The sequence below is a fragment of the Hypanus sabinus genome, chromosome 26 (assembly GCF_030144855.1).
Source record: "Hypanus sabinus isolate sHypSab1 chromosome 26, sHypSab1.hap1, whole genome shotgun sequence".
Taxonomy (NCBI): Eukaryota; Metazoa; Chordata; class Chondrichthyes; order Myliobatiformes; family Dasyatidae; genus Hypanus; species Hypanus sabinus.
The window spans coordinates 45,032,607-45,041,490 of NC_082731.1; positions in this window are offsets into that span (position 1 = coordinate 45,032,607).

Here is an 8,884-nt window from a genome sequence, read left to right on the forward strand (position 1 = left end):
TGGGAGCAGGTGGTGGACGGTCGTATGAGCAGCCGGTGCAGATCACAAGTCCTGGTTATGTGACCACTGACGCCAGGCAGACAATCTCTGAAGAGTATTGATAATGACTGGGGTCACCCGTCTTGTAAAGACACTGCCCAGAAGAAGGCAATGGCAAACCACTTCTGTAAAAAAGTTTGCAAGAATGGTCATGAGACTATAATCACCCAACATGGCTTGTTTCATTGTTTGTTCTTTTTCCTCTCATATTGCCCATTTAGAGCAATCGGGGATGTCAGGCAGGAGAGTTGAATGTTAGGATTTGGGAAGGCAGGGAGTCCTCCAGCGTCCCTGACAACTAAAACCTGTGAAAGGGGCTGGAGTTCATCCAGTGCCAGCTCCAGCTCATTAACACGGAGTCGGAGACTGCAGCCGGAGATACAAAGAGGGCCCAGGATAGACCCTCAGAGATGTTGACACCCAGAAGCTTGAAATTGCTCACTCTTTCCACTTCCTGATCCCTCTATGAGGACTGGTGTGTGTTCACTTATCCTTTCTGAAGTCCACAATCCTCGAACTTTGTTGGGCATTGATGCATTTTGGTGTACGTGCGACAAAATAAGCTAGTTTTTATCTTTAAACCACATAAGGCTGCTGAAAAAACACACAATACTGGAAAACCATTGCTCATCACAGGCTAAGTGAATCACCCAAAAACACACCAGAAAATGTGGGGCTTGAAGTGGGGAACCAGCCGCCAGTCTGATTGGTCCCCTTAAACAGTATTGGCAAGGTTGGTGGGGGTGGGTGGGGGAAACAGTTGAGAAGAGGAGGGAAGTGGCTTCCCTCTGGGTAGACCTACATCCTGCTTTGAAAATTTGCAGAGAGATGATTAAGTTGAAATCTGAATATTGCAATGAGCTGCAGTTCCTGAATTTAAAGAAAATATTCTGACCTTTTACTGATCACAGTGGGGATTCCGGACACCAAGGCATCAATTTCAACCTGTAGAACTGGCTGGAAATGGATTTGCTGTCTCAGAGGTGCAGCTGCTTTTGGCAACTGAAAGATGGACACTGTATGCAAAACTGAGCCTTTGACTTCCTGTTTCTCTAATCATGATGCTTTTAAAAGCAATGCTAGCTACCTCTATGGTATGGAAACAGCAATGCCCAGGAATGGAAAAGCCAACAAAGAGCAGTGGACACTGTCCAGGCCATTACAGGAAAAGCCCTCCCTGCCAATCAGCACATCCACAGGGATCGCTGCCACAAAAAAAGCAGCATTCATCACTATCTGGGCCATGCCCTCTTCTCACTGCTGCCGTCGGGCAGGAGGTACAGGAGCCTCAGGTCCCACACCACCAGGTTCAAGAACAGTTATTACTCCTCAACCTTCAGGCTCCTGAACCAGTTCACTCACCTCAGCTCAGAACAGATAAATGAACACAGCCTATGGACTCACTTTCAAGGGCTCGTGTTCTCTGGATTATTTTATTTACTTTTTTTGCGCAGTTTGTCTTCCTTTGCACATCAGTTGCTTGTCAGTCTTTGTGCAGTTTTTCATCGATTCTATTGTACTTATTGTATATAGCCCTCTACCTAATAAAGTGGCCACTGAGTGTATGTCCGAATCCGAATGGTTCTGTTTATTATCAGAGAAGGTATACAGTATACAACCTGAAACACTTGTCTGTGCAGACATCCACAAAAAAACAGAAAAACTCCAAAAGAATGAATGGCAGACAAACATTAAAACCCCAAAGCCCCCTCTCCCCCCATGCGCATGCAATGCATGCAACAGCAAAGCATCAATGCATCAACGTCCCCCACCCAGCAAAAGCATTAGCACCCACCACTCACCGAGCAACAGCAAAGCACCCAAAGAGAGACCGCGATCTGCAGTCAACAAAAACTTTTGTCTATCCGACAGTTTGACATGCCACAGGCTCGCTCGCTCTCTCTTACTAACAAGGCAAAGAGCGATAGCACCCATTTCACAGTGAAATGGAATAATTTTACAGCCTGCCGCGTTGCTTTTCCACACATCCGCCACAGCAAAATCCTGATGTTCCATCTCCTGCCACGCCCCAGTTGGCAACACCAGCCTGAAATCAATCGTCCACAGGACCGTGCAGGAAGGTACCATCTTCCAAGTCGTGCCTGGAGAATGTTGGAGAACGGTCAGCCAATGAGCTCCAGGTACAGGAACTCATCCGCCATCAAAGAACACAGTCTGAGTGCCACTTGCAGATCAGGGCCTCAACAGAACCCCAACCACCTTCAAAAGGAATAAAAGAGATTAAAGAGAGGAAATAACCTGTTTTTCACAGATAAGCTCGAAGAGGCAGCCACTTAGCACCATAACGCTCCACGTGCATGTTTGTGGTCTTCTGCCCATCTGCTTCAAGGTTTGACATGTTGTGCATTCAGAGATGCTCTTCTGCACACTCTGTAATGTGTGGATATTTGTGTTACTGTTGCCTTCCTGTCTGCTTGAGCCAGTCTGGCCATTCTCCTCTGACCTCTCTCATGAACAAGATGTATTGACCCACAGAACCGCTGCTCACAGGATTTTTTTTTGTTTTTCACACCATCCTCTGTAAACTCTAGAGACTCCTGTGTGTGAAAATCTCAGGAGATCAGTAGTTTCTGAGATACTCAAACCTCCCCGTCTGGCACTAACAATCATTCCACAGTCAAAGACACTTGGATCAGTTTTCTTCCCCATTCTGATGTTTGGTCTGTAGACCTCTTGATGATGTCTGCATGTGTTTATGCACAAAGTTGCTGCCCTGCGATTGACTGATTAGATATTTGCATTAATGAGCAGGTGCACCAGTGCACTTAATAAAGTGGCCACTGAGAGGAGAGTAGGCTTGGGTTCAAAACAAACTACAGAAAGAATGAGCGTGAAAAGCTGAAGGAAAAATATGCAATAAACCAGGAATTTGGAATGAATTCCAGGTACTAATCTAGACCAGACAAGTTCAGCTGACAGCTAGATCAACTCTTCCTGTCTTTCACTCAAAACTTGAACACTTAAAATCTCCTCATGCCAGACATAGACACAGCAGCCTTTTTCCTTTTCTGAGTAACACTTATCAAACTTTGAGAGATTAATATGCCAAACAATTGGAAGCTATCTGCAAGAGGAACTTCACTCCTCTACTGTGGGGTGGTGGGGAGGTCCGAGTTATCTATTTTTAACCACTCTTTTCCATGAATTTTGTGACTCCTCTTGGGCTGCGGTAGGAAGTTGATTTCCATGACATTTGGGCAGCCAATGGCCACTTTCAGACAAAAATAGCCAACCTGGTCTCCTGAAAGCTGTGATCAGGCAAAGCCAGTGGGGGTAGTTATCTGCCTTCTTGGAGCTGAGAAACAGCATTTTTGTGTAATAGAAATGTTATGATACAATTGAGTGACTTCATCACACACACACATGCATGCACTTGTGACTGTGTCTCAGCACTGATCCCCTGGAAGCACATATCCATGCAATAGCGCAGTGAAAGGCACTTGCAAATGGAGAGCATTCTGACTAGTTTCCACTAAAGGTGCTCCTTCCCTCCGCTAGCCTGCAGGTCACCCTCAAGCAAGGTGTACTCCTGCACTGTGGAATGCACCAATCAACAGCATTCCCTTGCAGATATCTTCTCAGATCGGAAGACTAGCAACATCAAGGTAAACTTTCCACCGACTCAATCATCTTCCAATTAACATTCTTCTCCGTTTCTTAGTCCCTCTACTGCAACCCCCCCACCCCCCCCCCCCCCCACCGCCGATCAGGGTGATGTGAAGCCACGGGAGCAGGTGGTGGACGGTCGTATGAGCAGCCGGTGCAGATCACAAGTCCTGGTTATGTGACCACTGACGCTGGGCAGACAATCTCTGAAGGGTATTGATAATGACTGGGGTCACCCGTCTTGTAAAGACACTGCCCAGAAGAAGGCAATGGCAAACCACTTCTGTAGAAAAATTGGACAAGAACAATCATGGCCATGGAAAGACCATGATCGCCTACATCATACGACACGGCACATACTGCTGGTGATGATGCCTCAAGAATTAAAGATCCCCACCACCCAGCACATGCCCACCTCGCTTTGCTACCACTGGGGAGGAGGTAGAATCCTTTAAGCGACAAATAAACAGCCAATGTTTCAGACTGAGACTCTTCAGCAGAATTGGAAAGGAAGGAAGATGAGGTCCTGATGAAAGGTCTCTGCCAGAAACACCAACTGGTTATTCCTCTCCATAGATGCTGCCTGACTTACTTTTTTTTACTTTGACTCATTTTGTGCGTGTTGCTCAAGATTTCTGAATCTCTTGTGTTGAACATTTTAGGAACAGCTTCTTCCCCTCTGCCATCAGATTTCTGAAAGGTCCATGAACACCATTACAATATTCATCTTCAACACTAATTATTTAGTTTTGTAACTCACAGTAACTTTGATCTTACACCGTACTGCATGCCGCTGTAAAACACATTTCATTACACTTATCTCTGATAATAAACCTGATTTTGAATTCTATTTCTAAATTTTGTTCTAATAGTTTAGATTATGGGCAATGCTGTAACTTAACAATTAGCACAACGCTTTACAGTACCAGCAATCCGGGTTCATTTCCCGCGGCTGCCTGTAAGGAGTGTGCTTCCTCCAGATGCTCCGGTTTCCTCTCACAGTCTGAAGACATACCAGTTGGTAGGTTAATTGGTCATTGTAAAGTCTCCTGTGATTAGGCTAGGATTAAATCGGGTAATGCTGGGTGGCGCGTCTCAAAGGGCTGGAAGGGCCTGTACTGCCCTGATTCTATCGAACTACCCAGTTAAATAAATAAATAGATAAGCAGGCAGACAGACAGACAAATAAAATCTTTCCTTCTTAATCCAGTGAATAGTTGGTAGAGCCACTATGTTGCCCCACCAAAGACCCATCCTGAACCAAGTATAGAAGGGAGATAGAGTCTGGAGGAGGTGTGATAAGAATGGGGTGAAAACATGAGATGAATGTAGGATTAGTGTAAATGGCTTGGCATGGACTCGATGGGCCAAATGGCCTGTTTTCCGGCTCTATCATTGGAATAAATAATTGGGTTCAAATAACACAAATGGCAGCTGAAGAATTTTATTTCACTATAAAGGAACTTGGGAGTCCTTGTGCACGATTCCCTAAAGGTTAATTTGCCGGTTAAGTCAGTGATGAGGAAGGCAAGTGCGATATTAGCAATAATTTCAAGGGGACTAGATTATAAAAGCAAGGATGTAACGTTGAGGCTTTATAAGGCATTGGTGAGGCCTCACATGGGAGTTTATGTGCAGTTCTCTTATCCTAAAAAAGGATGTACAAGGGTTGGGAGAGGGTTCAAAGGAGGTTCACCAAAGTGATTCCAGGATTGAATGGCTTGTCATATGAAGAGCGTTTGATGATTCTGGGCTTGTATTCACTGGGATTTCATAGAAACTTATCAAATAGTGAAAGGCCTTGATAGAGTGGAAGTGGAGAGGAGGTTTCCTAAGGTGAGGGACTCTAAGAACAGAGGACACAGACTCAGAATAGGGGGACGCCAATTTGGAACGGAGATGAAGAATTTCTTTAGTCATAAAGTGATGAATCTGTGGAATTCTTTGCCACAGGCAGCTGTGGAGGCCAAGTCTTTGTGTGTATATTTAAGGCAGATGTTGTTAAGTTCACGGTTAAGATACGGTGGGGTATTCAGGTTGGGTGAGGCAGGAGATTGGGGCTTAGAAGGAAATGGATGAAACAGCGGTGCAGACTCAATGGGCCAAATGGTCTAAATCTGCTCCTATATCTTATGGTCTTATAAAAATAACTCAACGTCTACCTTTCAGGACATTACAAAGCATTTACAGCTAATGAACTTTTGGATTGTGTTAATAAAGGAAACACTTGCATTTAGGAAGATTCCAGAAACAAAAAATGTTCACCCAGACAAACTACTTCAGAGATGTTGATCCATGAGGTTGGAGAGAATTCTGCTGATCTCTAGAAACTCATCTGCTTCAGTCATGTGTCAATTTTTAGAAACACGGGCGCCGGGGTAGCACTGCACCATTACAGCTCAGGGTGCTTGAGTTCGGAGTTCGATCCCGCCATTTGTATGTTCTTCCCATGACTGCGTGACTTTCCTCAGGCTGCTCTGGTTTCCTCCCACCGTCCGAAGATGTACTGGTTACTAGGTCAATGGATCATCCTAAGTTGTCCAGAGATGAGGCTAGTGTAAACAGATGGGTTGTTGAGCAGCCCGGCTTGCTGGGCCAGAAAGGCTGTATCTCGAAATAAATAAAGTGAAATTACAAACACCAGAGATTCTGCAGATGCTGGAAATCCAGAGCAACACGCACAAAATGCTGGAGGAACTCAGCAGGCCAGGCAATGTCTATTGAAAAAGTAAACAGTCAACGTTTTGTCTTGTTTTGTCTGGTGGAAGTGGAGCTTCTTTCCTGGGAATGCGCTAAGATGGTAGTGCGATATTAATATGCAGCGGCCTATTCGGACTCTGGATTGGGGATTGCCAAACGTTATGTGGATTTTCTGGTGTAGTCTGTTTTGTCATGTGCTTTTGTGATATCATTCTGGAGGAACGTTGTCTCATTTTTTAACTGCATCGCATTTGTGGTTTCTAAATGACAAGAAACTGAATCTGAATCTGAACTTAAGTATCTGCCTCTACCATTACCCCTGCTGGGATGTTCCACACACCCACCACTTTCCATGTAAATAACCTACTTCCCACATTCTTCCCACACTTTCCCCCAATCACCTTACAATTATGCCCCCTTTGTATCAGCCATTTCCACCCTAGGAAAAAGTCTCTGGCTTCCCACTTAGTCTGTTTGTACTTTTCTTGTGCACAGGGTGTTTGATGTCTTCTTGAATGGGTCCATGGTGTTTCTTTGTTTTGTGGCTGCCTGCGAGAAGATGAATGTCAGAGATGTATTTTGATAATAAATGCACTTTGAATCATCTTGTACACCTCTTTCGAGTCATCTCTCATCCTCCTTCGCTCCAAAGAGAGACCTAGCTCGTTCAACCTATCCTCATAAGACATGCTCTTAAATCTATCCTGATAAGTCTCCTCTGCACCCTCTCTAAAGCTTCCACATCCTTCCTATAATGAGATTACCAGAACTGAACACAATATAATCCCACAGCAACTTTATTGACCCTTGGGCGGCTAATTGTAATGGGTCAGCAAACCACTCCATTAAGGGTAATTTTGGATGTACAATAATTGCTACCATTATTATTGACCAGTTACAGGGAATTCATTTGTAAGGAAAAGCCTAAGAGTTGTGAATCCAGACTGGACCATCAGCTTTGAAAAATTTAAATGGAGAAACCAGGAAACGGGGACATCAAGGAAAATAAGAGTGAGCTGTCCGGGTTTTGAGGGTATCAGCTGGCAGCGGGTGAGGTCACACATCAGCTTTGTGGCAGAGGGCTCAGATGCTGACTTCACACCCCAACTACTGAAGGTTTATATTACGAACTGGGTCAGTGCATGGCGCCGCAAGCCAGAGAACTTGCCCAAATGTTGCAGGGCGCAGAATAATTCCCCTGCCTCAATTTAAGATGGTCTTTATTTGTCACACGTACGTCGAAGCATACATTGAAATAAGTAATTTGCGTCAATGACCAACACAGTCCAAGGATATGCTGGGGGCAGCCTACAAATGCCATCATGGTAGCATGCCCACAACTTACTAACCATAACCATACGCTTTGGAATGTGGGAGGAAACCGCAGAACCTGGAGATAAGCAGGGATTGTACTCCGATCACTGGTGCTGTTAAGCATTGCCTCCTATACTCTCATGATGGCTGAGTAGGAACATGCATGTAGGCATTTTGGTACAGGAATTCCTTTACAATAATAAAGAACTTGTATAGACTAAAAGGGCTACTCATTGAGGAGCAAGTTGTCAAACATGTGATACCCATTTTAGGGTATTTACCTGCCTGGTTCTAAGGCTGTGGAGTCCACCAGTCAGAATTTCCTCTCCTCTTCAGTCTCCTCATCTACAGTATTGTGCAAAAGTTTTAGGCACATATTTATAGCTAGGGTGCCTAAGGCTTTTTATGTAATTTTATGCATTGCACTTTGTTGCCACACAAAACAAATTTCATGACGCATGAGTGATGATAAACTTGATTCATTTCTGGGTCTCTATTGTGGACTGAGAGTGGGAAGGGGGCAAGGAGAGGGGAATCATGGTTGGGAAAGGGGGAAGGGAGAGGGGAGGGAGCAGGAAGCACCAGAGAGAGAGATTCTGTAATGATTAATAAACCAATTGTTAGGGATCAAATGTCCTTGCCTGGTGTCTCAGGGCTGGGTGTGTCTGCACCCGCGACCCCCTGCCCCCCACCCCGGCACTCCTCCTGCGGCACTCCACCCTCACCATTCCCAACATCCTTTGCTCCCACCAAACTTACAAACTCGCTCTCTGCTCTGCGTTAATAAATACAGTACTGTGCAGACGTCTGTACCCTGGCTATGTAACTGTATGTTCCCAAGACTTTTGCACAGTATTGTACTTGTTGACACTCCCCCCAGGCACCATGATCTTGACAGGCACATCTCCGCTCCAAACTAAGTCCCAATCCTGAGTCTTTCTGCTTGCTTCACAAAGGTCAATACTGCCGAATGAGAAGCCTTGGACCTCATGGTCAATACAATTTGTACCAAGGAGCCCCATGCACAGAGCATACTGCTCATGACAGTTTCATGGACCTTTCCCATGGTAGAATAATCTGTAGACCCAAGCTAACCTAGCCATCACCCTGCTAGTTATTCATCTCCGCGCCTTGTACACATCAGATGGCATCTTGTCTGTTTTTTATGAGGATGAGTTGCTAGCTTGACGCTCAACCCAGCGTA